Source organism: Bos indicus, chromosome 3 (genome assembly GCF_029378745.1).
Source record: "Bos indicus isolate NIAB-ARS_2022 breed Sahiwal x Tharparkar chromosome 3, NIAB-ARS_B.indTharparkar_mat_pri_1.0, whole genome shotgun sequence".
Taxonomy (NCBI): Eukaryota; Metazoa; Chordata; class Mammalia; order Artiodactyla; family Bovidae; genus Bos; species Bos indicus.
This window is the reverse complement of record NC_091762.1, coordinates 101,165,877-101,193,875: the sequence shown is the minus strand read 5'-3', so window position 1 is coordinate 101,193,875 and position 27,999 is coordinate 101,165,877. Positions and strand designations below refer to the sequence as shown.

General features: G+C 37.5%; 1 protein-coding gene and 1 pseudogene across 1 annotated transcript in view; both read right to left on the bottom strand.

Moving 5' to 3' along the window:
- The window catches only part of ZSWIM5 (zinc finger SWIM-type containing 5), a 161,333-nt gene that overhangs the window by 85,076 nt on the left and 48,258 nt on the right, over window positions 1-27,999 (bottom strand). The gene's annotated exons all lie outside the window — the stretch shown is intronic.
- LOC139182253 (small ribosomal subunit protein uS8-like) lies at window positions 5-27,998 on the bottom strand (annotated as a pseudogene).

The following is a 27,999-nucleotide window of genomic DNA, read 5'->3' as shown; positions in this document are numbered from 1 at the left end:
TACCATCTGTCTCTCTCACTGCAGGTGGATTCTTTAAAGAATTCTTTAAATTTAAATTCTATAGATTCTTTAAATATTTTATAGAACTTTTTATAATTAATAATGTAATATAATAAATTAATTTAAATTATTTAAAGATTCTTTACAAAGAATCTGCCTGCAATATGGGAGACCTGGGTTTGATCCCTTGGTTTCTTGAGAAGATCCCCTCAAGAAGAGAAAGGCTACCCACCCACTCCAGTATTCTGGCCTGGAGAATTCCACGGACTATATAGTCCATGGGGTCACAAAGAGATGGACATGACTGAGCAACTTTCACTTCACATTTTTTGGATAATTGTCTGTTATCAGGTATATCATTTGCAAATATTTTCTCCAAGTCTGTAGCTTGTCTATTCATTCTCTTAACAGTGTCCTTCACAAAACAGAAGATTTTAATTTAAGGTAATCCATCATATCAATTTTTTTCTTTCATAGATCACACTTTGGGTGTTACAACTAAAACTCACTGCCAGACTCAAGATTTTTTCCCCTATGTAACTTGTAGAAGTTATATAGTTTTGCATTTTACATTTAAGTTTATGATCCATTTTGGGTTAGTTTTTGTGAAAGGTGTAAATTCATTGTCTATATCCATTTCTTTCATGTGAATGTCCAGTTCTTCCAGCACCAATTAGTTGAAAAGACTATCTATCTTTTTTTTCTATTTGCTCTTTTGTCAAAGTTCAGTTGACTATATTTCTGTGAGTGTACTTTTGAGTTCCCTACTCTGTTCCATTAATCTGTCTATTCTTTTGCCAAAATAAAACTGTCTTGACTATTATAGCTTTATGCTGCTGCTGCTAAGTCACTTCAGTCGTTTCCGACTCTGTGTGACCCCATAGATGGCAGCCCACCAGGCTCTGCCATCCCTGGGATTCTCCAGGCAAGAACACTGGAGTGGGTTGCCATTTCCTTCTCCAATGCATGAAAGTGAAACATGAAAGTGAAGTTCCTCAGTCGTGTCCGACTCAGCGACCCCATGGACCGCAGCCTACCAGAGGTATATCTTAAAAGTCAGGTAGTCTCAGTTCTTTAACTTTGATCAACCTCGAAAAGATTTCTGGATCTTTTGCCTTTCCTCATAAACTTTAGAAACAGTTTGTCAATATCCACAAAGCAATTTGCTGGTATTCTGACTGGGATTGTACTGAATCTAGACAGAGATCTTAACTATATTGAGTCTTAACTCTATTTGTGTGGGTGTGTATGTGTGCATGCACGTGTGTTAGTCACTCAGTTGTGTCTGACTCTTTGTGACCCCATAGACTGTAGCCTGCCAGGCTCCTCTGAACCACTAGGGAAGCCCTAACTATAGTTAGAGTTTTCTTATCCATGAACATGAAATATCTCTTCATTTATTTAGTTCTTCTTTGATTTCCTTCTTTAGAGTTTTGTAATTTTCCTCATATAGGTCTTATACATATTTTCTTAGATTTATTTCTAAGTCTGTCTGTCTTTCTTTACTTCCTTCTTGTCTGATATAAACAGTGTTTTATTTTTCATTTCAATCTAACTACTCATTGCTGGTCTAGAGGAAAGAAACTGACTTTTGTATATTAACCTTGTTTTCTTCAATATTGCTCTAATCATATTTTTCACAAAAGTGCAAAAGCAATTCAATAGAGGAAAGAAAGTCTTTTTAACAAAAAAATACATTTGGATATCCTCAGCCAAAAAATAATAATAATAAACTTAAACCTCACACATTAAAAATTAACTCAAAATGGTAAAATGGATCATGAACTTTAAATGCAGAATGCAAAACTATAAAATGTTTAGAAAAAAAATAAAATCTTCAGGATTGATAGCTAGGCAAAGAGTTCTTAGGACAATCCATAAAACAAAAAATTGTAAACTGGACTTAATAAAAATTATAACCTTTTGCTCTATGAAAGGACTTGTTAATAGGATAAAAAGACAAGCTACAGATTAGGAGAAAATATTGCAAATGATAAAGCCAAAAAAGGACTAGTATTTAGAATATATTCTTAAAACTCAACTGTTAAAAAAATCCAAATAACAAATGGGAAAAAGACGTGAACATATATTTCACCAAAAAGGACAAATAAGGACATGAAAAGATGTTCAACATCATATGCTATAAGAGAAATGCAAATGAAAAATGCTATGAGATATCTCTATATACTTCATCAGACTGGATTAAAAAAATTAGCAACATCACCAAATGCTGGTGAGGATGTGGAGAAAATGGATCACTCATTAAGTTGTTGGTGGGACTGCAAAATGGTACAGCATGCTAGAAAACAGTTTGGTAGTTTCTCTAAAAACTAAACATGCAACCACCATGTTAAGCATGATCCAGCAATTGCACTCCTAGGCATTTATCCTAGGGAAATAAAAACTTATGTTCTCCAGTAATCTTGACTGGAAAATTCTATGGACAGAGGAGCCTGGTGGGCTATTGTCCATGGTGTCACAAAGAGTCAGACACAACTGAGTGACTAAACAACAACAGTAACAACTGGGTTTTACAATATGAAAAACAGGGTATCAGTATTACATGCTCAGCAGGCGACAGTGTGGGGAACTGCTGTGGTTATCTTGAGGAAAATAAGTACTGCATGAAGGCACTACACTTCCAAAGATTAAGAATCATTCTGCTTGCTAAACAAAATATATTCTGAAGGCTGTTGGTTTTGTAATCCTACATCTGGATTTTTTTGGGGGGGGGGTTCTGTTACTTCAAAATTAAAAGAGAAGCATTAAACAATAAAACAAGATACAGTGAAATCTACTTATTGTAAATTCCATCTATATATAAAGTATTCTATTGGTAGCTATCTTTTTCTAGCAGAATGAGTAGCATTTTCTTGTGTGCTGTGTGTGTGCTTATTCGCTCAGTCATGTCCGACTCTTGTGACCCCATAGACTGTAATCTGCTAGGCTCCTCTGTCCATGGGATTCTCCAAGCAAGAATACTGGAGTGGGTTGCCATTTCCTTCTCCAGGTGATCTTCCTGACCCAGGAATCGAACCCAGGTCTCCTGCATTGCAGGTAGACTCTTTACTGACCGAGCCACAAGGGAAGTATTTTCTTGATGATATTTTTTATTTTTATTTTTTAAATGGCTAATACAGTTATGAATAGGATTTGCATGTTTCAGTTTTTGTTCTTTTGTCATAAAACGAGATAAAAATTATTTTAGCTGTAACCTAAAAACGTCTGAAAAATGGCAGGTGTTAACTTAAAAGCAGCATATACTAATTTATTTTGTTGTATAATGCTGATCTCTTAGGGAAATTTGATAAGCTTCCTTTTGTCCTAACTTAGAAAAGTATATGTCAGAGTTCTGGATATGTCTAATTTCTTCAGTGAATTTTATCTGCTTAAGTAGGTTTGTAACACATAAAGCAAATAAGAATGTGCATAACTATAGTGAACAATACAATTTTGTTCATATTATCTGATGTTTGCTAAAAGAGAAATAAAAGGTGAATGAATTAAATGAAAAAAAAAATCTTATGTTCACACAAAAACTGTACATGATGTTCAAAGAAGTTTTATTCCTAATAGCTAGGAACTGGAAATAATTCAGATATCTTTGAATGGAGAGTTAAACATAAGTATATTTATCCATACCATGTGGCATCCACACCATGTTTGGCATGCATATCCATACTGTGGAACACAATGCAACAATAATTTCAGTAATAATACATGCAACAAACAACTTTGATGAATTTTCATAGAATTATGTTGAGTAAATTATGCTGAGTTATATATTGTGTTATTCCTTTTATATAACATTCCTGAAATAATAAAATTAAAGGAACAGAGAACAGATCAGTGGTTGCCAGGGATTAAGGATGTTACTTGGAGAGGGATATCGGAAAGAAATGTGTGGCTATAAAAGGACAATACCTGAGATCCTTGTGGCAATAGAAATGCTTTGAATTTTGACTGTATCAATATCAGTCTCCTGGTTGTGATATTGTAGAACTGTCTGCAAGGTTTACTACTAGGGGAAATTAGGTAAAGGACACAGGGATTTTTCTGTATTATTTTTTTTACAAGTGTATGCCAATTTACAATTATCTCAAAATAAAAAGTTTCATTAAAAACATATAATGCTTACAAAGTGAGTAATATATGATATTTCTGACTTTGAGAAAGAACTGAGGAGTTCAGTAGGTAAGACAAGTATTCTCATTAAAAAATCACAAAGCATGATGATAATAATAATAGCTACATCCATTTACTATGCACCAGACACTGTCATAAGCTGTTTACATATACTACCTCATTTTGTTTTCATATCAACCCTATGAAGTATTATGATTATAATTATTTTATGGATGAACAAACTGAAGTATAAAGATATTTGGTGAATTATACAAGGTAACACAACTTGCAGCTAACAAGTGCTACAAGAGCTATATACAATGTATGGTGCTAACACAGAGACTGGAGTGACCCACTATATCCAAGGAGACAACGGTTGACACAGAAAGTTTCACAGAACTGAATTTTGATGGATATTAAGGTGTTTATATGGAATTCTAACAAAGGAATCAACATACATAAGTTTCAGTGATGTAAAATAAGAAGATGCCACTGAGGAAAAATCATTTAGTTTTCCTGGCTTAGTTTTCTTCCTCATAAAATAAATAGTTGAGACTGTGTTATAGTCCCTTCTAGCTCATACCGTCTATGATTCTATGCTGCTAGTGTACAAAGTTAAATTACTGGGGCCCTGGAGGTACAGTCCTTGTCTCTATGCAATACTAATTTATGGGAAATGTGTCACTGTGCCCAAGAAACAAGGATATAGCTATTATCAATTATAGATTAAATACCACTGTGACACAAGTTTAAAAGGCTTTGGAGGTGGCTGGAGAAACCAAACCACCATTTATAATATTGTTTCTATGGGAAAATAACTTTCAAACTAAATACGGCATATAAAGCAGTTGCTTAAAAATTGTGCATGTTCTATTCAAACATATTCTAAAATGTCTGTTCAGAAGAAAAGAAAGAGATGGGTCCTTTAAAAAAATTAGAATCAGGCTTGGAAGGAGCTGCAGGTCTTAGAGAAAAGTTAATGAATAATCTTTTGTGTTTGATGCCAATTAGCTTTTATAACAGTTCCAGCCTTCAAAGGACAGGAAGCGGCAGAGAATTCAAAAGAGAATTCGAGACTGGAAAAAAGTGGCAAAGGGTAATCTCAGGAAAACAGTGCATATGTAAGCAAAATCATTTCCTTTCTTTTTGGTTCAAAGTGGAAACGAGCAGGATGCTGCAAGATGAGGGGAAGCAAGCAAAACCTGAGTTAGGGTAGCAGAAAAGAAACAGCCTCTAGGGGGACCCTGCAATATAACAACTAAGAGCAGTACTTTTTCTTAGCTCTTCATCCCTGTGAGTGAAAAGAAAAGTAAGACTTCTTATTAAACCAGAGTAAAGCCAAGGTTAAGTCACAAGAGTGAAAGTTTTCTGATGATGAAGTGTATGCTGAGATGTTTTATTCAACTGTGCTCCGAATATTGTATGTTTTAAATAGAAGCCCTAGGTTTATACTGATTAGTCCACATTAGTTATTTACATCTATAATTTAGGACACTTTTCTAAACTTGAAATCCTTATAGTCAACTGCCTACTTGATGTCATCACTTTGATGGCTCACAGGTATACCATACTTCATAAATCTGCCTTCTTCTGGGCCTCCCACATAGCGCGGTGGTGAAGAATCCACCTGCCGATGCAGGAGACACCAGAGACGCATGCTCGATCCATGGGTCAGGAAGATCCCCAGGAGAAGGAAACTGGCAACCCACTCCAGCATTCTTGCTTGGAAAATTCCATGGACTGAGGACCCTGGTGGGCTACAGTCCATGGGGTTTCAGAGTCGGACACGACTGAGAGGCTGAGCTCACAGTGCCTTCTTCTACCCCTAACTCCTGGCATAGCTTCCCTCCAAGTCGGACATGACTGAAGCAACTTAGCATGCACACACACATATGTATACTTGTATACATATATGACACTGAATCACTTTGCTGTATACCTGAAACTACCACAACATGGCAAATCAACTATAATTCAATAAAAATAACAGTAATAAAATAAAAATACATGAAAATTATGACGGGGGTATTATATAAGGGTCTACAGAGCCCTGTTTTACATGAATAATACACAGAGGGAAGTTCAGTTAGAATATTTCTTTAAATGCTGTATTGGGATCTTTTAAAGTTCAAACACTCTATAAGAGAAATTTCTAAGTAAAGGTTAGCATTTTTAAAGATCTACTTTTAATAAGTTTGAAACTAGCCATATTTTTAAAGGAAGAACATTTTAAGCAGTAACAGTATTAGCAAAAGGCAAAACAAATTATCTATATAATATAAACTGTTTCATCGAGGTGGGCAAAGCTTCATTATGACATTAGTGCTTTTGTGAGTTTCTCCCTTGATAGTAAGATACTATCAAATGAAATAGTCTATCAGATAGGTTTATGTAAAACTCCTAGGCAGATAATAGAGGAATAAGAGAAACCTTTTACCAATACCTTCAGCTAAAGTAGTACACAGAGAGGATGAAAAGAAAAATCAAAATTCCATTTATTGGCAATATGTAAAAGTTATCATATTATAAATTATCATATTTAACTCCTTAAATCCATGCCATTTTTATTTCAGAAACAGTATGACATTGGTATTTTCTAACTATAAAAATAAAGGATATATGATGAATATCATTGATGTCTTCCTTTACTAACCTGAAATGCCAATCTCCTCTTTCTATAATAAACAATCTAGGCAATAAGTATTAAAGCAGCAAATACTGAAAACCACTAGCAATTTTTAAAATTAGTTTGTCATTAGTTTCAATATTTTTACTTCTGAACACAATTGCTCACCAGAAAAAACTGCTATCTTTTTTATTTTCATCTCATCTCTTTTCCTGCCCAACTCTTTTGTAGGTATAAAATAAGAAAAGAGTAATCAACAGAAGGGAGGCAAAAGGAAATTAGAAACAAATTACCTGGATAATCCATACACTGAATGATCATTCCATGAATGCATAATTAAGAACTACCTGTGAAACACATCATCTTTATACTAAAAAATTCTCGTTACTCTCATTTGTCTCTTTAAAAATTTTAAAATTTTTTTAAAATTTAATAACAAATATAGTTGATTTACAATATTGTGTTAATTTCTGCTGTATAGCAAATTGGTTCAGTTTTATATATAAAACTGATATATATATGTAAAATAATATACATATATTCTTTTTCAAATTCTTTTCCAATTACTCTAATTTTAATGGATATTTTTTGAGCCAACAATGACTAACCTCTACTATACTGACTTTTTTGCTAATTTGTGTTGAATTTGGTGCACTATATTTGCTTAAAATTAAAATAAAGTATGCCTCACATACTTCAGACTCTTGATGAGGGTGAAGGAGGAAAGTGAAAGAGCCAGCTTAAAACTAAATATTAAAAAACTAAGATCATGGCATCTGGCCCCATTATTTCATTGCAAAGAGAGGGGGAAAGGGGCTTCCCTGTGGCTCAGCTGGTAAATAATCTGCCTGCAACGTGGGAGACCTGGGTTCAATCCCTGGGATGGGAAGATCCCCTGGAGAAGGGAAAGGCTACCCACTCCAGTATTATGGCCTGGAGAATTCCGTGAACTGTATGTAGTCCATGGGTCACAAAGAGCTGGACATGACCAAGCAACTTTCATTTTCACTTTCAAAGGGGGAAAAGGTGGAAGTAGTGACAGATTTCCTCTTCTTGGGCTCTAAAATCACTGCATATGGTGACTGCAGCCATGAAATCAGAAGACACTTGCTTCTTGGCAGGAAAGCTATAACAAACCTAGACAGCGTGCTGAAAAGCAGAGACTGTGCTTTAAGGTTCCTCCAAGCCTTTTCATGGCTTGATAGTTCATTTCATTTTTATGCTGAGTAATATTCCAATGTTTAGATGTACCAAAGTTTATTTATCCACTCACCTTCTGAAGGACATCTTGGTCACTTCCAAAATTTGGCAAACATGAAAAAAACTGCTATGAGCATTCCTGTACTAGTTTTTGTTGTTGTTCAGTCGCCCAGTTGTGTTCAACTCTTTGCGACTCCATGGACTGCAGCACACCAGGCCTCTCTGTCCCTTACCATCTCCCAAAGTTTGCCAAGTTCATTTTCGTTGCATCAGTGATGCTGTCCAGCCTTCTCATCCTCTGATGCCCTCTTCTCCTTCTCCCTCAATCTTTCCCAGCATCAGGGTCTTTTCTAATGAGTCGGCTCTTCACACCAGGTGGCCAAAGTATTGGAGCTTCAGCTTCAGCATCACTCCTTCCAATGAATCTTCAGGACTGATTTCCTTTAGGATTGCTGGTTTGATCTCCTTACTGTCCAAGGGACTCTCAAGATCTTCTTCAGCACCACAGTTTGAAAGCATCAATTCTTCAGTGCTCAGACTTCTTTATGGTCCCAACTCTCACATCTATACATGACTAATGGAAAACCACAGCTTTGACTATTAAGATCTTTGTCGGCAAAGTAATGTCTCTGCTTTTTAATATGTTGTCTAGGATGGTCATAGCTTTTCTTCCAAGGAGCAAGTGTCTTTTAATATCGTGGCTGCAATCACCATCTGCAGTGATTTTGGACCCCAAGAAAATGAAGTCTACCACTGTTTCCAATGTTTCCCCAACTATTAGCTATGAAGTGATGAGACCAGCTGCCATGATCTTTGTTTTCTGAATGTTGAGTTTTAAGCCAGCTTTTTTCATTCTCCTCTTTCACTTTCATCAAGAGGCTCTTTAGTTCCTCTTCACTTTCTGCCATAATGGTAGTGTCATCTGCATATATGAGGTTATTGATATTTCTCCAGGCAATCTTGATTCCAGCTTGTGCTTCATCCAGTCCAGCATTTCTTATGATGTACTCTGTACAGAAGTTAAATAAGCAGGGTGACAATTATTCAGCCTTGACATACTGCTTTTCCAATTTGGAACCAGTCTGTTGTTCCATGTCCAGTTCTAACTGTTGCTTCTTTACTTATATACAGGTTTCGTAGGAGGTAAGCAAAATGGTCTGGTATTCCCATCTCTTTCAGAATTTTCCACAATTTGTTGCTTTCCACACTGTCAAAGGCTTTAGCATAGTCAATGAAGCAGATGTTTTTCTGGAATTCTCTTGCTTTTTCTATCAACAGATGTTTGCAATTTGATCTCTGGTTCCTCTGCCTTTTCTAAATCCAGCTTGCACATCTGGAAGTTCTCAGTTCATGTACTATTGAAGCCTATCTTGAAGGATTTTGAGCATTACCTTGCTAGCATGTGAAATGAATGCAATTGTGGAGTAGTTTGAACATTCTTTGGCATTGCCCTTCTTTGGGGCTGGAATGAAAACTGACCTTTTCCAGTCCTGTGGCCACTGCTGAGTTTTCCAAATTTGCTGGCATATTGAGTGCAGCACGTTTAACAGATCATTGTTTAGGATTTGAAATGGCTCAGCTGGAATTCCACCACCTCCACTAGCTTTGTTCGTAATGATGCTTCCCACTTGACTCCAGGATGTCTGGCTCTAGATGAGTGATCACACCATTGTGGTTATCTGGGTCATTAAGATCTTTTTTGTATAGTTGTTCTGCGTATCCTTGTCACCTCTTCTTAGTATCTTCTGCTTATGTTAGGTCTACATTTCTGTTCTTTATTGTGCCCATCTTTGCATGAGATGTTCCCTTGGTATCTCTAATTTTCTTGAAGATTTCTGAACATAAACCCCATGATACGAAACATCTATAAGGTTACTGATGTCAGCATTATTTCTAATATCAAAAGAATGGAGATATCCCTTGTGTCCAGCCACAGATGTGGAACATAGTTTTCCAAATTCTTCCCATGTGTTTTTCTCAATGTGCCTATGTCACTCCTCCATCAAGAGGCATCCAATTCTGTTTCCCTTTAGATCTGCGAAGGCCTCATGACTTGCTTTAACCAACCAAAAGCAGTAGCAGTGACTGTGCCAGTTTTAGGGCTGGCCTAGAAAAAATGATGTCACAGTGGCAACAAGCACATATAGCACCTAGGTTTTTGTTTCTAAAAACCATTACCACTGAAAGTAACCATTCCACGGTGAATTTCAGGTCTAGGCAGGGAAGGTATCAATTTTTTTCTGGGCCATTCTACATTGCCTGAAATCAAGGATGCACTCCAAGGAAAAGTATGTTAAAAGGAGACAAGAAGAAGCTGGAAAGGACTTCCACTAGCCAAATAAATAACAATTTGAGTATCAAAAAGAAAAATGACTATGACCATAAAATATTTTTAAAAACCTATGTGTCCATAGAGATACTTCAAAAAAAAAAAAAAAAAAAAAAGGGAAAAGAAAAAAAAGAAAAACCTCATTTGCCACCATTGGAGGTAACTTTTTATTACTTAAAGTCTTTATCTGAACTTTTCAGCTAAAGAGGAAAAAATTAGCACTAACAATGATGTTTTAGTAGGAACTATCTAGCACTTCTCAGGAAACACTCTCTTTGAAGAATGCTAGCTGATAAATATAAAAGGAATGATGGACTAAGAAAAAATAACTTTTCCATAATCCACAATGAAACAATTGATTATGGCAATTGTTTATATCTGGTTAATACTCTAAATATATTAAGAACTCAAACAACTCCAGAGCAACAAATCAATTCGATTTAAAAATGGGCAAGGGCTCTGAATATACATTTTCCCAAAGACATACAAATAGACAACAGGTACATGAAGTAGTGCTCAGTATCACTAATCATCAGGGAAATACACATAAAAACCACAATGAGATATGACTTTCACCTGTTTAGAATGGTTATTATCAAACAGACAGGAAATAACAAGTGCTGGTGAGGATGGAGAGAAAAAGGAACTTTTGTATACTACTGGTGGGAATATAAGTTGGTATAGTCACCTATGGAAATAGTAGAGAAGTTCCTCAAAAAGTTAAAAATAGAACTACCATATGATTCAGCAATTCTACTTCTGGGTATACATACAAAATAGATGAAACCACTATTTCAAAGATAGGTCCAATGTTTACTGTAGCACTACTCACAATAGCCAACACACTAACATGACTGTCTGTTAATAGATGAATGGATAAAGATGTGAGATACACACCCACACACACCACACATGGTGGCATATTATTCAGTCATAAAAGAAGGAAATTCTGCCATTTGTGACAATATGGATGGAGCTTGCAGGCATTATGCTAAGTAACTAACTAGGGGGAAAAGAAACATTGTATGATTATATGTGGAATCTAAAAGAAACCAAACTCAAAGATACCAGACTGGTGGCTGCCTGGGGCAGGGTGTAGGGAAATGGATCATGATAGATTAAGTTAGAAATAAATAATAGAAACATAAGGAAAATTTCCAGTAGTTATGTATGGACGTGACAGTTGGACTATAAAGATGGCTGAGTGCCAAATAATTGATGCTTTTGTTTTTGTGTGTGTGTATGTGAAATATGTTTTTATTTATTTATTTTACTTTACAATATTGTATTGGTTTTGCCACACATCAATATGAATCCGCCACAGGTATACATGTGTTTCCCATCCTGAACCCCCCACCCCTCCCCGCACAATGGAGTATTATGCAGCCATTAAAAAGAATTGATGCTTTTGAATTGTGGTGCTGAAGAAGACTCTTGAGAGTCCTTTGAACAGCAAAGACATCAAACCTGTCAACCCTAAAGTATTCATTGGAAGGACTGAGGCTGAAACTGAAGCTCCAATACTTTGACCACTTACTACAAAGAGCCAACTCATTGGAAAAGACTGAAGATGATGGGAAAGATTGAAGGCAAAAGGAGAAGAGGGCAGCAGAGGATGAGATGGCTAGACAGACAATTAATCTCTGACTCAATGGGCATGAGTTTGAGCAAATTTCAGGAGATAGTGAAGGACAGGGAAACCTGGCATGCTGCAGTCCATGGGGTCACAAACAGTCAGATACGACTTAGTGACTGAATAATAACAGCAAGGAAAATGTCCAATCTCTTGGCACGTTTGAAAATAGAAAAACAACACAGAAAAATCAATAAAGCCAAAAGCTGGTTCTCTGGTACTAAGGCCAAACAAAATCTGAGAAAGGAAGGAAGGCAGGAAGGTAAGAAAAAAGAAGACTTGATTATTTATATAGAAACTTCCAAAGAATTTACAAAAAAATTCCTAACACTAAGTACATTTAGCAAGGACTTGGATACAGGTATAAAAATCTTGGATACAGCATACAAAAATCAATTAGATTTCTTTATATCAGGAATGTACAAATGAAAATTAAAATTTTTTTAAATATTCAATTTTAATAACTTGAAAAAAAGGAACGTTTTTGTAAACTCCTTGGGAGTTCCCATATAGACAAGCACGTCATTTTCTTTTTTCTAACCTTATTAAAAAGCAGAGACATTACTTTGCCAACAAAGGTCCATCTAGTCAAGGCTATGGTTTTTCCAGTGGTCATGTATGGATGTGAGAGTTGGACTGTGAAGAAAGCTGAGCGCCGAAGAATTGATGCTTTTGAACTGTGGTATTGGAGAAGACTCTTGAGAGTCCCTTGGACTGCAAGGAGATCCAACCAGTCCATCCTAAAGGAGATCAGTCCTGGGTGTTCGTTGGAAGGACTGATGTTAAAGCTGAAACTCCAATACTTTGGCCACCTGATGCAAAGAGCTGACTTACTGGAAAAGACCCTGATGCTGGGAAAGATTGAGGGCAGGAGGAAAAGGGGACAAGAGAGGATGAGATGGTTGGACAGCATCACTGACTCAATGGACATGGGTTTGGGTGGACTCTGGGATTTGGTGATGGGCAGGGAGGCCTGGTGTGCTGCAGTTCATGGGGTGGAAAAGAGTCGAACACGACTGAGCAACTTCCTTCCTTCCTTCCTTCCTTTCTCTGATTTTGTTTGGCCTTAATACCAGAGAACCAGCTTTTGGCTTTACTGATTTTTTTCTATTTGTTTTTCTATTTTCAAACTTGCCAAAAGAGAAAATTTTCCTTGTTTTTCAAAAATATCCAATTATAACAACTTTAAAATAGGTGTATAAGCCTAACAAAACATTTACAGAATCTGTATGCTGAAAACTATGAAGAGTGATGAAAGAAATCCAGGAAAATGTAAATAAATAGAGATATTGTGTTTATAGATTAAATATGCAACAAAGTAAAGATTTCAATTTTTCCAAATCCGATATATAGGCTTGCTGTTGCTCTTTGTTTAACTGCTGAGTCGTGGTCAACTCTGTGATCCCATGGACTGTAGCCCGTCAGGCTCCTCTGTCCTCCTCCTCCTCCTACTTTTGCAGGCAAGAATACTGGAATGGGTTGCCATTTCCTTCTCCAGGGCATCTTCCAGACACAGGGACTGAACCCAGGTATCCTGCTTTGGTAAAGACAGATTCTTTACCAAAAGACAGATTCTTTATCACTTTACTAAAGTGGTAAAGACAGACTCTTTACCACTGAGCCACCAAAAAAATTCTTTTGTTGATATTTTGACTTGTATTATATAGGCTTGTATATATAGGCTATATAGGCTTAATATAATACAAGTCAAAATATCAGCAAAAACTTTTAAAATATATATATTGATTCTAAAAGGAACTGGAATAGTTTAAAATAATTCTAAAAGATAAGAATAAAGTTAGAAGAATCACAATGATTTCAAGACTTACTATAAAGCTATACTAATAAAGATTGTGTGATAACAGTAAAAGGATTGACACATAAATCAATGAAAGAGAACAGAGTCTTGAAATAGACTTATGCAAATATTACCAACTGATTTTTGGTGAAGATTTAAAAGTATTTTGTGGATAAAGACAGTCTTTTCAACATACAGGGTTGGACACGGAACATCTATATGCAAAAAAAAAAAGTAATCTAAATATCATATTTTGTATAGAATTAACTCAAAATGGATTACAGACTGAAAGGAAAAATGTAAAAATAGAATATGTTTAGAATAAGACATAGCAGAAGATCTTTGTGACCTGGGGTTAGGCAAAGGCTTTTTTTTTTCCCCAACTCATTTCTTTACTCAAGTACAGTTGATTTACAATGTTATGTTAGTTTCTTCTGTACAGCAAAGTGACTCAGTTATACACATATATACATTCTTTTTAATATTCTTTTCCATTATGGTTTATCCCAGGACGTTGAATATAGATCCCTGTGTTTACAGTAGGACCTTATTGCTCAGCCACTGTATATGAAGGAGTTTTTAGACATGTCAGCAAAAGCACAATCCACAAAAGAAAAAGCTGATAAGTTAGACTTCATTAATATTAAAAACCTTTGCTCTACCAGAGATACTGTTAAAAGGATGTAAAAAACAAGCAAGAGATTGGGAGGTGATATCTGCAAAGCATATATCCAATAAAGGACTTGTATCCAGAATACACAGCAAACTCTCAAAATTCAAATTAAGTAAACAAAGAGTCTAATTTAAAACTAGAAAAAAAAAAAAAAGGAAAAAAATAAATAAATAAAACTAGGCAAAAGATTTGGACACATCCCCAAAGAAAACATGTAAATGACAAGTAGGCACATGAAAAGATGTTCAACATCATTAGCCCTCAAAGAACTGCAAATTAAAACAATAACACTTCGATATATATTTATGAGAATGGAGAAAATCAAAATAATGACAAGATAAAACAACAAACAAAGACAAAACAAGTAAAAAATTTTAAAATTGACAATACTAAGTGTTGGTGAGGATGCAGACTGGGACACTCATTCACTGAAGGCAGGAATGCAAAATGGTACAGGCATCCTGGAAGAGCACATGGCAGTTTCTTCAGTTCAGTTCAGTCACTCAGTCATGTCTGACTCTTTGCGACCCCATGAATAGGAGCATGCCAGGCCTCCCTGTCCATCACCAACTCCTGGAGTTCACTCAGACTCACATCCATCGAGTCGGTGATGCCATCCAGCCATCTCATCCTCTGTCATCCCCTTCTCCTCCTGCCCCCAATCCCTCCCAGCATCAGAGTCTTTTCCAATGGGTCCACTCTTCGCATGAGGTGGCCAAAGTACTGAGTTTCAGCTTTAGAATCAGTTCTTCCAATGAACACCCAGGACTGGTCTCTTTTAGAAAGGACTGGTTGGATCTCCTTGCAGTCCAAGGGACTCTCAAGAGTCTTCTCCAACACCATAGTTCAAAAGCATCAATTCTTAGGCACTCAGCTTTCTTCACAGTCCAACTCTCACGTCCATACATGACCACTGGAAAAACCATAGCCTTGACTAGATGGACCTTTGTTGGCACAGTAATGTCTCTGCTTTTGAGTATGCTATCTAGGTTGGTCATAACTTTCCTTCCAAGCGTCTTTTAATTTCATGGCTGCAATCACCATCTGCAGTGATTTTGGAGCTCAAAATCTGGAGCCCAGAAAAATAGTCTGACACTGTTTCCACTGTTTCCCCATCTATTTCCCATGAAGTGATGGGACCAAATGCCATGATCTTAGTTTTCTGAATGTTGAGCTCTAAGTCAACTTTTTCACTCTCCTCTTTCACTTTCATCAAGAGGCTTTTTAGTTCCTCTTCACTTTCTGCCATAAGGGTGGTGTCATCTGCATATCTGAGGTTATTGATATTTCTCTAGGCAATCTTGATTCCAGCTTGTGCTTCTTCCAGCCCAGTGTTTCTCATGATGTACTCTGCATAGACGTTAAATAAGCAGGGTGACAATATACAGCCTTGATGTACTCCTTTTCCTATTTGGAACCAGTCTGTTGTTCCATGTCCAGTTCTAACTGTTGCTTCCTGACCTGCATATAGGTTTCTCAAGAGGCAGGTCAGGTGGTCTGGTATTCCCATCTCTTTCAGAATTTTCCACAGTTTATTGTGATCCACACAGTTAAAGGCTTTGGCATACTCAATAAAGCAGAAATAGATGTTTTTCTGGAACTCTCTTGCTTTTTCCATGATCCAGCGGACATTGGCAATTTGATCTCTGGTTCCTCTGCCTTTTCTAAAACCAGCTTGAACATCTGGAAGTTCACGGTTCACATATTGCTGAAGCCAGGCTTGGAGAATTTTGAGCATTAGTTTACTAGTGTGTGAGATGAGTGCAATTGTGCTGTAGTTTGAGCATTCTTTGGCATTGCCTTTCTTTGGGATTGGAATGAAAACTGACCTTTTCCAGTCCTGTGGCCACTGCTGAGTTTTCCAAATGTGCTGGCATATTGAGTGTAGCACTTTCAGAGCATCATCTTCCAGGATTTGAAATAGCTCAACTGGAATTCCATCACCTCCATTAGCTTTGTTCGTAGTGATACTTTCTAAGGCCCACTTGACTTCACATTCCAGGATGTCTGACTCTAGGTTACTGATCACACCATCGTGATTATCTGGGTCGTGAAGATCTTTTTTGTTTCTTATAAACCCAGAAATCCCTCTCCTGGGATTTCTCCCTGGAGAATGAAAACTTTTGTTATACAAAACCTGATTATCAGTGTTTATAGCAGTTCTGTTCATAGTTGCCCAAAACAACTCAAACTGGAAAACAATTCAAAAGTCCTTTACACCAGGTGAATGGATAAACAATTTGTGGTACTTCCATACAAAGGATATTACTCAGCAATAAGAAGGAAGAAACAAAAGATACATGCAACAATTTAGAGGAATAGCAAAGGTATTATGCTGAGTAAAAGAAACCAGTCTAGAAAAGTTACATACTGTATAGTTCCATTCATATGACATTCTCTAAAAGATGAAATTATAATGATGGAGAACAGCAAAGGTTTCCAAGCGATAAAGGTCTGACTATAAAGAGATGACGTGAGGAAGATTTTCAGGGTGATAGAATTGTTCTGTATCCTGATTATGGTACTGATTACACAAATCTATACAGGTGTATACATCTATGCTTGCCCCTTGGAAGAAAATCTGACAAACCTAGACAGTGCATCAAAAAGCAGAAACATTACTTTGCCAACAAAGGTGCATCTAGTCAAAGCTATGGTTTTTCCAGTAGTCATGTATGGATGTTAGAGTTGGACTATAGAGAAAACTGAGTGCTGAAGAATTGATGCTTTGAACTGCAGTGTTGGAGAAGACTCTTGAGAGTCCCTTGGACTGCAGGGAGATCAAACCAGTCAATCCTTAAAAAATCAGCTCTGAATATTTATTGGAAGGACTGATGCTGAAGCTGAAACTCCAATACATTGGCGACCTGATATGAAGAACTGACTCTTCACATCAGGAAAGACCCTACTGCTGGGAAAGACAGAAGGCAGGAGAAGGGGACAACAGAAGATGAGATGGTTGGATGGCATCACCAACTCAATGGAAGTAAGTTTCAGGAGTTGGTTACGGACAGGGAAGCCTGGCGTGCTGTAGTCCATGGAGTTGCAAAGAGTCGGACACGACTGTGACTAAACTGAACTAATACATGTGTTAAAATTCATAGAACTGTACACATCAAAAGAAAAGAATAGTTTGGTTTTTTACAGTGTGATTTTTTAAAAAACACTTTTCAAAGTTGAGGGACAAAAGAGAGGAAGAAGAGAGAAGAGCAACTGAACATCAAAGGAGAAATTTCAACTAAGAGAGCAGAGTATCTTGGAAACCTTGTGAAGAATATCAGTCAAAGATGAGGGCGTAATCTATATCAAATATTACTGATAATCAAGTTAGACAAGGACTAAGAAATGACAACTAGTAATGTAGAGGTCATCAGTGACTCTGATGAGAATACAATTGGAATAAGATGGTCAACACTGGCTGAAATGGGTTTAAGAAAAAAATGGGAGGAGGGAAATTAGAGTTAACAAGTACAGAGCATGGGAAAGAAATAGGACAATAGCTGACAGAAGTTAGCAGAGCTAAGAGAAGATAATTTTTTTAAGAATCAAGAAATAAAAGTATGTTTATATGCTGATGCGTGTGTGCTCAGTTGCTTCATTTGTGTCTGACTCTGTGTGACCCCATGGACTGTAGCCCACCAGGCTCCTCTGTCCATGCAATTTTCCCAGCAAGAATACCAGAGTGGGTTGCCATGCCCTCCTCCAAGGGATCTTCCTGACCCAGGGACAGAACTCCCTTCTTCTGTGTCTCCTGCATCACAGGCAGGTTCTTAATCGCTGAGCCACCGGGGAAGTCCTTATAGGCTAATGTGAATATCCAGTAGAGAATGAAAAGTGGATGTGGTCCAAATTATTTTGCATACAGCTTTTTTTCAGCACTTACACTGTAACTAATTGTTTACACACACACACACACACATTCCATATGGTAAACATAAAGTCTGAAAACAGGAAAATATACCTTTCATCAAGGACTTCTTGGATCTTTTTTAATTGGAGTATAATTCCTTTGTACTTAGATCTTAAAAATATATATATAAGTATAAAATAAAAGTATCTATGTTTCTAGATCTTACAGACAACATACAAACACAGATGCAAATGTACATAGTCATGGTGATTACAAGTTCCTTGAGGATAACTATTATATCTTACTCATTTTTTTAGTCCTAGTCCCTATGAACAGAGTCAGTATTCAATTAAAAATATTTGCTGAATGGATTTATAGTACATAATAAGTCAGTTAGACTTTTTTTTTTTTTTTAAGATTCAACTCTATGGGTACTCTATAATAAATCAACTTATTTTCCTATGAATATCCAACACAGCACAAAATAACTCCCTGATTTTCCTGATCAATCCTGACCCATATGACCCTTGGTCCTATGCCTGCAACCCACATTTTTTGTATTAACTCTGAACTTAGCCAAATTCTTCTATCACTGCTAAAAAATATACTTTTATTATAAATGTTCCACGGTTTCCCTAATGTCCCAATGGGCACCAATGACAAGTTCTAAATAACAAATGATATCACTTTTAATAAAAAAGGAAAAACATTATCACCTTCAAAAAGGGCTAAATATTATACCTCAAAACTTAAATTTTGAAAGTGTGGAATCCTAATTCAAAACATAACTAGAATTCTACGTAGATTCCAGTTTAAATGAAATGTCATATTAATTTAAGAAACAATTTTCCCATATAAAACCCCCTCCAGTTACCACAAGGGAGAAACATGTATATGTATACATGCTGCAACTTGCCATGTTCACTAGAAAATGTACAATTATCACCATAAGAGAGGTTTCTGCTTTGCAGAACTCTACTGTGCATTCAAAAATAGTTCTAAGAAAAGTCTCTAATCTCTCCCATTGTTAGTCAAGTGGTTTATACATGCAAAAAAAAAATGAAAATCAGCTAGATGCATATACTATGGGAAGGGAAAAATGAGGAAAGAAATCACCTAAACAACTCTTACTTTTCTCCTTTCCAAAAATCCCTTATTATTACCCCCTTTCCTCATTCTTCCCTCCAAAAAGGAAAAAAAAGCCAGGATCCTTGCCAAACCCCACAAAAACCCTTAGGCCTCTCTCAAGCATGCAAATGTAATTTTCTACCCAGACAACACACTCTCTTTTTAATGAACTCCAAAAACAATCTGTGAATGCCCACAGAAGAGAAAAGAGGAAAATTGCAATGAAAGAAAATACAAACAGAGAGATGTGGGGGAGGGTCAAGATGGATATGGCAAGTCCAGAGTTTAAATAGACATAAAAGATAATGAAGGTGAAAGGACTGTAATCAAATAAAATGGTCTGCAGGCTGTCATTTCATACAAATTAGAGTCAGAGAAATATATGAATATTCACTTGAATAAAAATCATTCATTATAGGAGTGGCCCTTCAAGTAAAAGGATCCCTGTCAAGGCCCAATGTGGCTGTCATTCTTTGTTCCATTTTGTAACTAAAAAACAAAAACAAAAATAACTGTGTAGAGATGAAAGAGAAAAAAATAATAATTTTTCATATGCACCCACCTCTGAAACAGTCAAGAGCAGGAGCAAATTTCTTCATGACACAGCCAAATAATATGTCAAAATTAGATATTCAAAGAATGTTAATAAATGACAAGAGACACTTCAGTCAGTCACATGATTCCGATCCCTGCAGATGCACATTATGATTCAGATTTGAATAGCAAACAGAGTAGGCCACAGGGCAGGGTGGGAGGACTTGAAGAAAGACACAATGCAAAAGGTCATCAAAATGAAAACTGTCTTCTTGCCTCAAAATTTGAAGAGAAGTTTTACTGAAAAAAAAAAAAAAAAGCTTTAAACCAATTGAGGCTGAAATAATTACAACATTTTATGATCTAACCTCTTAATGATGAATAGAATTCTTCTCCCTGCTTAAGGATCAAATTGGTTGGGCTCTACACTTGTCTGGCACCATGCTGTGGGCTATTTCCTTTAATATATAACCAATCAAAGACGTATTCAGGCTTTTGTGAGACCCAAAGCTTTGCTAACTGCATATCCTAGAGCATCATGAGGTTTTTCTAAAAGGAAGCAGACAAAGCGATATACAGTGATAGCCTCCCTTGGATAGGTGATATTCAGTAGACCCTTTCTCAAAGGTAGATAAGGAAACCTTTTATAATACACCAAATAGACAATTTTCTTTATAATATCTGTAGTACTTGTCTTATAATATTTATACTAATTTTTTTCCTCCCTTCAATTTATATCAACATACTTCAAGGTCACAGATGCTTAGGGGAGTGACAAAAGAAAACAAACTCTTCAAAATATGTAACTGTTAAAATACATAACAAAATACATAATTCACTGGAAAAGACTCTGATGCTGGGAAAGACTGAAGGCAGGAGGAGAAGGGGAAGATAGAGGATAAAATGGTTGGATAGCATCACTGACTTAATACACATGAGTTTGAGCAAGCCCAGGGAGTTGGTGATAGACAGGGAGGCCTGGCGTGCTGCAGTCCATGGGGTCACAAAGAATTGGACGCAACTGAGTCCTGGGTGTTCTTTGGAAGGAATGATGCTAAAGCTGAAACTCCAGTACTTTGGCCACCTCATGCGAAGAGTTGACTCATCGGAAAAGACCCTGATGCTGGGAGGGATTGGGGGCAGGAGGAAAAGGGGACGACAGAGGATGAGATGGCTGGATGGCATCACCGACTCGATGGACATGAGTTTGAGTGAACTCCGGGAGATGGTGATGGACAGGGAGGCCTGGCGTGCTGTGATTCATGGGGTCACAAAGAGTCAGACATGACTGAGAGACTGAACTGAACTGAGCAAATGAACTGAACTGAACTGAATATTATATTGTATTGATACACCACAATTTATTAATTAGTTGGTGGACATTGAGTTGTTTCCACCTTTCAGCCATTATGAATAATACTGATATATAAACATTTTTGTACAAGTCTCTGGGTAGACATATATTTTCATTTCTCTTGGGTGTATGCTGAGGAGTGGAATTGCTGGTTCATATGGTAATTCTGTTTTCAACTTTTAGGGAACTGCCAAATTGTTTTCTATAGCTGCTCTAACATTTTATGTTTCCAACAATGTACAGGGGTTCCTATTTTATCAGGTCCTCTCAGCACTTGTTATCATCCATTGTTTTGATTATAATCATCATAGTGGTATGAAGTGGTATCTCACTGTGGTTTTGATCTACATTTTATTAATGGTTGATGATATTAAACATCTTTTTATGAGCTTATTGGTCATTTATATATCTTCTTTATGGTAGCTTTTCTATGATAGCCTAAAAGTTATTATATCAATTTGTGCTTTAACATGATTTATCTGGGAAAGTGAACAAAATACTGATTTGTAAAGAATGTTATAAATTTGAAACATATTTATTACAAAGATACATGTCATTTTTCAATATAAACAAATATTTAACTCTATTTTCTGTACTCTCATGTGAGTGCCCTGGATGATGCACTTGTTATAAATAAATGAAAGTAAGACTTAATTTGTACAATACTGTTTTTTATGTTCTTTCATTCTTAAAGTCTTGATTTAATTTGGTACCTTAATATACTCTGTTAGGAAGGTTTTAAAAGGCTATATGATCAATCTCATATAGATATTGCTGTGTAGTATGTGCCAATATGTACAATTACTTTCACCAATAAATCATAAATTTAACAATAGTAGAGTGTTTATGTATACCTTGTATGGTCGTTCCATAAAGATTTAAGTTAAATTGTATATTCAGTTGATGACTTTTATCATTAAGCCTAATAAAGTAGTATTAGCTTTCAGTAAGTTCTTATAGATTATTGTGTTTTTAATAGTTGTTGTTCAGTCGCTGAATTGTGTCAGTTCTTCATATCAGGTGGCCAAAGTGTTGGAGCTTCAGATTCAGGATCAGTCCTTCTAATGAATATTCTGGACTGACTTCCTTTAGGATGGACTGGTTAGATCTCCTTGCAGTCCAAGGGACTCTCAAGGGTCTTCTCCAACACTACAGTTCAAAAACATCAATTCTTCAGTGCTCAGCTTTCCTTATGGTCTAATTCTCACATCCATACATGACTACTGGAAAAACCATAGCTTTGACTAGATGGACCTGTATCGGCAAAGTAACGCCTCTGCTTTTTAATATACTGTCTAGGTTGGTCATAGCTTTTCTTCCAAGGAGCAAGCATCTTTTAATTTCATGGCTGCAGTGATTTTGGGGCCCAAGAAAATAAAGCTGGTCACTGTTTCCAATGTCACCCCATCTATTTGCCATGAAGTGATGGGACCAGATGCCATGATATTAGTTTTCTGAATGGTGAGATTTAAGCCAGGTTTTTTCCTTTCCCCCTTCTGAGGCATTTTATTTGTATGTATTACATCCCTAGAAAAAGAATCCAAAGATTTTCCCTCCTGCATGTTTTCATCTTGCTTCTTCATTGTCCATGATGCCAGCTGAGGTTGTCAGTACAATGAAATCAAACTGATGGGATGGGAGCAGGTTATTCTGCCATTTTTCTAGATCTTTGAGTTGTACATCAAATATGGGGCTGATCACTCCACACTTATTTAGCCTGCCTGTGAGGTTCACAACAATATTCCCAGCTCTGTGATCATCAATGATTTCAAATTCGCTAATGTAACCATGATTCATCATCAGTTAGAAACCCAATGATGATTTTGGAGCACAGCGTAATAAGGACCTGGCATTTGCCTCTCTTTTCAGCATTCTTGATACTCTTGAGAGCATCAGCCAGGACATTCATGTGCACCATTCAGCACGGAAAGATGGCAGAAAGAGCTAAGCCAGCTTTTTCACTCTCCTCTTTCACTTTCATCAAGAGATTCTTCAGTTCCTCTTTGCTTTCTGCCATAAGGGTGGTGTTATCTGCATATGTGAGGTTATAGATATTTCTCCCAGCAATCTTGATTCCAGCTTGTGCTTCATCCATCCTGGCTTTTTGCATGATGTACTCTGCATAGAAGTTAAATAAGCAGGGTGACAATATATAGTCTTGACATACTCCTCTCTCAATTTGGAACCAGTCTGTTGTTCCATGTCCAGTTCTAACTGTTGCTTCTTGACCTGCATACAGATTTCTCAGAAGGCAGGTAAGATGGTCTGGTATTCCCATCTCTTTAAGAATTTTCAAATACACTACTGGAGAAGGGTGGAGAAATAACTCCAGAAAGAATGAAGAGATGGAGCCAAAGCGAAAACAACACCAACTCTTTGTGACCCCATGGAATGTACAGTTCGTGGAATTCTCCAGACCAGAATACTGGAGTGGGTAGCTGTTCCCTTCTCCAGGGGATCTTCCCAACCCAAGGACTGAAGCCAGGTCTCCTGCATTGCAGATGGATTCTTTACCAGTTGAGACACCAGGGAACCCCAAGAATACTGGAGTGGGTAGCCTATCCTTCTCCAGCAGATCTTTCTGACCCAGGAATCTCCCGCATTGCAGACAGATTCTTTACCAACTGAGTTACTAGGGATGCCCAACATAATATTATTCAGCCATAAAAAGACAGAATGCTACAACTGGGATGAACCTTGAAAACGTTAAGAGAAAGAAACCAGACACAAAAGGCCACATATCGGAGAGAATGATCACAACAGGGAAATTAGGAGAAATATCTGAGTTTGTGGGAAATAACTGGCTACACACACACATTGAGTTTGGGGTGGAAGAGAGGCATCCAAACAAACACCTTTGTTTCTGTCTCTAAAATAATAACAACCATATTTATTGATTACTTGCAGTGAGCCAGACTCTACTAAATCTTTACATATGTTATTACAGCTGGTGTGATCTGCATTATAAAACCCAAAGTGAAAATGCAGTCTCTTATTCTCTAATTTAAATTTAAGGCAACCCAAGTCCCTATATGCTATATTCAGCAGAATATCACCCGTTCTCAGGCTTCCAAGGTGGCACAGTTGGTAAAGAATCTGCCTCCCAATCCAGGAGATCCAAGAGACACAACTTCAAACCCGAGAAGATCCCCTTGAAGAGGAAATGGCAACCCACTCCAGTATTCTTGCCTGAAAAATTACATAGATAGCGGAGGCTGGCAGGCTACAGTCTGCAAAGAGTTGGACACAATTGAGCATATACACATGCATGCATGCACACACCCTTTGCCATGTAATAGCTGAGTACAAGCATTTCCCTTTCCACTGTATTGTCTGAAAGCTTCAAAGATACACCTTCTATTTAGAATGAACAAACCCTGATTCCTACTTCTAATCCCAGAGGAATCTTGGTGACTGTAAGTTCAGTTCAGTCACTCAGTCGTGTCCAACTCTTTGCGACCCCATGGACTGCAGCATGCCAGGCCTCCCTGTCCATCACCAACCCCCGGAGTTTACCCAAACTCATGTCCATTGAGTCGGTGATGCCATCCAACCATCTCATCCTCTGTCGTCCCCTTCTCCTCCCACTTTCAATCCTTCCCAGTATCAGGGTCTTTTCAAATGAGTCAACTCTTCACATGAGGTGGCCAAAATATTAGAGTTTCAGCTTTAGCATCAGTCCTTCCAAAGAAATCCCAGGACTGATCTCCTTTAGAATGGACTGTTTGGATCTCCTTGCAGTCCAAGGGACTCTCAAGAGTCTTCTCCAACACCACACTTAAAAAGCATCAATTCTTCGGTGCTCAGCCTTCTTCACAGTCCAACTCTCACATCCATACATGACCACAGGAAAAACCATAGCCTTGACTAGACGGACCTTTGTTGGCAAAGTAATGTCTCTGCTTTTTAATATGCTGTCTAGGTTGGTCATAACTTTTCTTCCAAGGAGCAAGCACCCTTTAATTTCATGGCTGCAGTCACCATGTGCAGTGATTTTGGAGCCCCCAAAAATAAAGTCTGTCACTGTTTTCACTGTTTCCCCATCTATTTGCCATGAAGTGATGAGACCAGATGCCATGATCTTAGTTTTCTGAATGTTGAGTTTTAAGCCAGCTTTTTCATTCTCCTCTTTCACTTTCATCAAGAGGTTCCTTAGTTCTTCTTCACTTTCTGCCACAAGTGTGGTGTCAGCTGCATATCTGAGGTTATTGATATTTCTCCCGGCAATCTTGATTCCAGCTTGTGTACAGCCTTGACTTACTTCTTTTCTGATTTGGAACCAGTCTGTTGTTCCATGTTCAGTTCTAACTGTTGCTTCTTGACCCGCATACAGATTTTTCAGGAGGCAGGTCAGGTGATCTGGTATTATCATCTCTTTCAGAATTTTCCACAGTTTGTTGTGATCCACACAGTCAAAGGCTTTGGCATAGTCAATAAAGCAGAAGTAGATGTTTTTCTGGAACTCTCTTGCTTTTTCGATGATCCAGGGGATGTTGGCAATTTGTTCTCTGGTTCCTCTGCCTTTTCTAAATCCAGCTGGAATATCTGGAAGTTCTCGGTTCACATACTATTGAAGCTTGGCTTGGAGAATTTTGAGCATTATCTTACTAGCGTGTGAGATGAGTGCAATTGTGCGGGAGTTTGAGCATTATTTGACATTGCCTTTCTTTGGGACTGGAATGAAAACTGACCTTTTGCAGTCCTGTGGCCACTGCTGAGTTTTCCAAATTTGCTGGCATATTGAGTGCAGCACTTTCACAGTATCCTATTTTAGGATTTGAAATAGCTCACCTGGAATTCCATCACCTCCACTAGCTTTGTTCGTAGTGATGCTATCTAAGGCCCACTTGACTTTGCATTCCAGGATGTCTGGCTCTAGGTGAGTGATCACGCCATCGTGGTTATCTGGGTCATGAAGATCTTTTTTGTATAGTTCTTCTGTGTATTCTTGCCACCTCTTCTTAATATCTTCTGCTTCTGTTGGGTCCGTGCCATTTCTGTCCTTTATTGTGCCCAACTTTGCATGAAAATTTCTCTTGGTATCTCTAATTTTTTTGAAGAGATCGCTAGTCTTTCCCATTCTATTGTTTCCCTCTATTTCTTTGCATTGATCATTGAGGAAGGCTTTCTTATCTCTCCTCGCTATTCTCTGGAACCCTGCATTCAAATGGGTATATCTTTCCTTTTCTCCTTTGCCTTTCTCTTCTCTTCTTTTCATAGCTATTTGTAAGGCCTCCTCAGACAACCATTTTGCCTTTTGCATTTTTACTGGTGGTTAGTATTTTACAAATCTGTCAGTAGCAGAACTTCCCTGGTGATCCAGGGGCTAAGATTTCAAGCTCCCAATGCAGGGGTCAAGGTTTGATCCCTCATCAGGAACTAGATCCCACATGCTGCAACTAATGGTTCAAATGCTGCACCTAAAGATCCCTCATGCCACAACTAAGACCCGGTGCCACCAAATAAATAAATAATTTTAAAAATCTATTAAGAGCAATTAAGGAAAACATCCAGCACTCTATGTACTCTAGATAAAACACCTAAACTTCCCCATCACTATTCGCAGGATAAACAGAAAGAACCATGGATTGTGCGTGATCCTAGCAAGACTCCTGATCCTCCTATTGCTCAACATTCACAGCTTCAACTAACTGCCATGAGACCTTCAGGACTAATCACACAATGCCCTTTATGCCTCACCACTTCAAGAAGTCCAGAGCTTGTAGGTCATTCCTCAATGCCCAGATAGTAATCCCTGTCTCCATGGGCAATGAGACAATTCTCCATATGCCTCAGCACCACTTATTCCCCTTCCCTGCTTTATTTTTCTGCACAGCACTTGCTACCACCTGCTATTTAACTGTCTGTATTCTGACTCTTAAATATAAGTTCTGTGAGTACAGAGATTTTTTTTTGTCTGTTTTGTTTATCGCTGTAACTCCAGAACCTAGAATAGTCCCTGGTTACTGGTAGAGCTCAATGAATATGTGCAGAATAAATGGATAGATACTTGTTAATTCAGTCAAAAAATATTTGCTGCTGCTACTGCTGCTAAGTCACTTTAGTTGTGTCCGACTCTGTGCAACCCCATAGACGGCAGCCCACCAGGCTCCCCAGTCCCTGGGATTCTCCAGGCAAGAACACTGGAGTGGAGCACCTATAATACATCCCTAGGATTCATTAGTGAACAAAAAAGGCATGGTCCCAATCCTGAGGAAGCTTACAGTTTGGGGGAAAGATGACATTAAACAAATACCTCATAATTATTCATAATTATGAGAAATGCTCTGAAGGACAGGATATGTAAAAGGGAGAACTAATCTAGTGGGATATGAATGAGGATTCCAAGCTAGAACCTGAAGAAATATATTTAAGCAAAGACTAAAAAAAAGGTAGGAATCAGGTGAGCAAATTTGGAGGAGGAAATGGCAACCCACTCCAGTATTCTTGCCTGGAGAACCCCATGGACAGAGGAGCCTGGTGGGCTACAGTCCATAGGGTCGCAAAGAGTTGGACACAACTGAGCACACCACTACCACCAGGTGAGCAAATTAGAGCAAATGAAGATTCCAGATAAAAAGACTGTGCCAAGACCCTAAAACAGAACATAGCTGCTTGTTTAGCAGCTTTGTTAAGAAAAAATTATATGTAACAAATTACATGTATTTAAAGTATACAATAGGTTATGTTTTGATTAAGTTTTACATAAGTTTTAACAAACATACGTGAAACCATCATCACAATTAAGA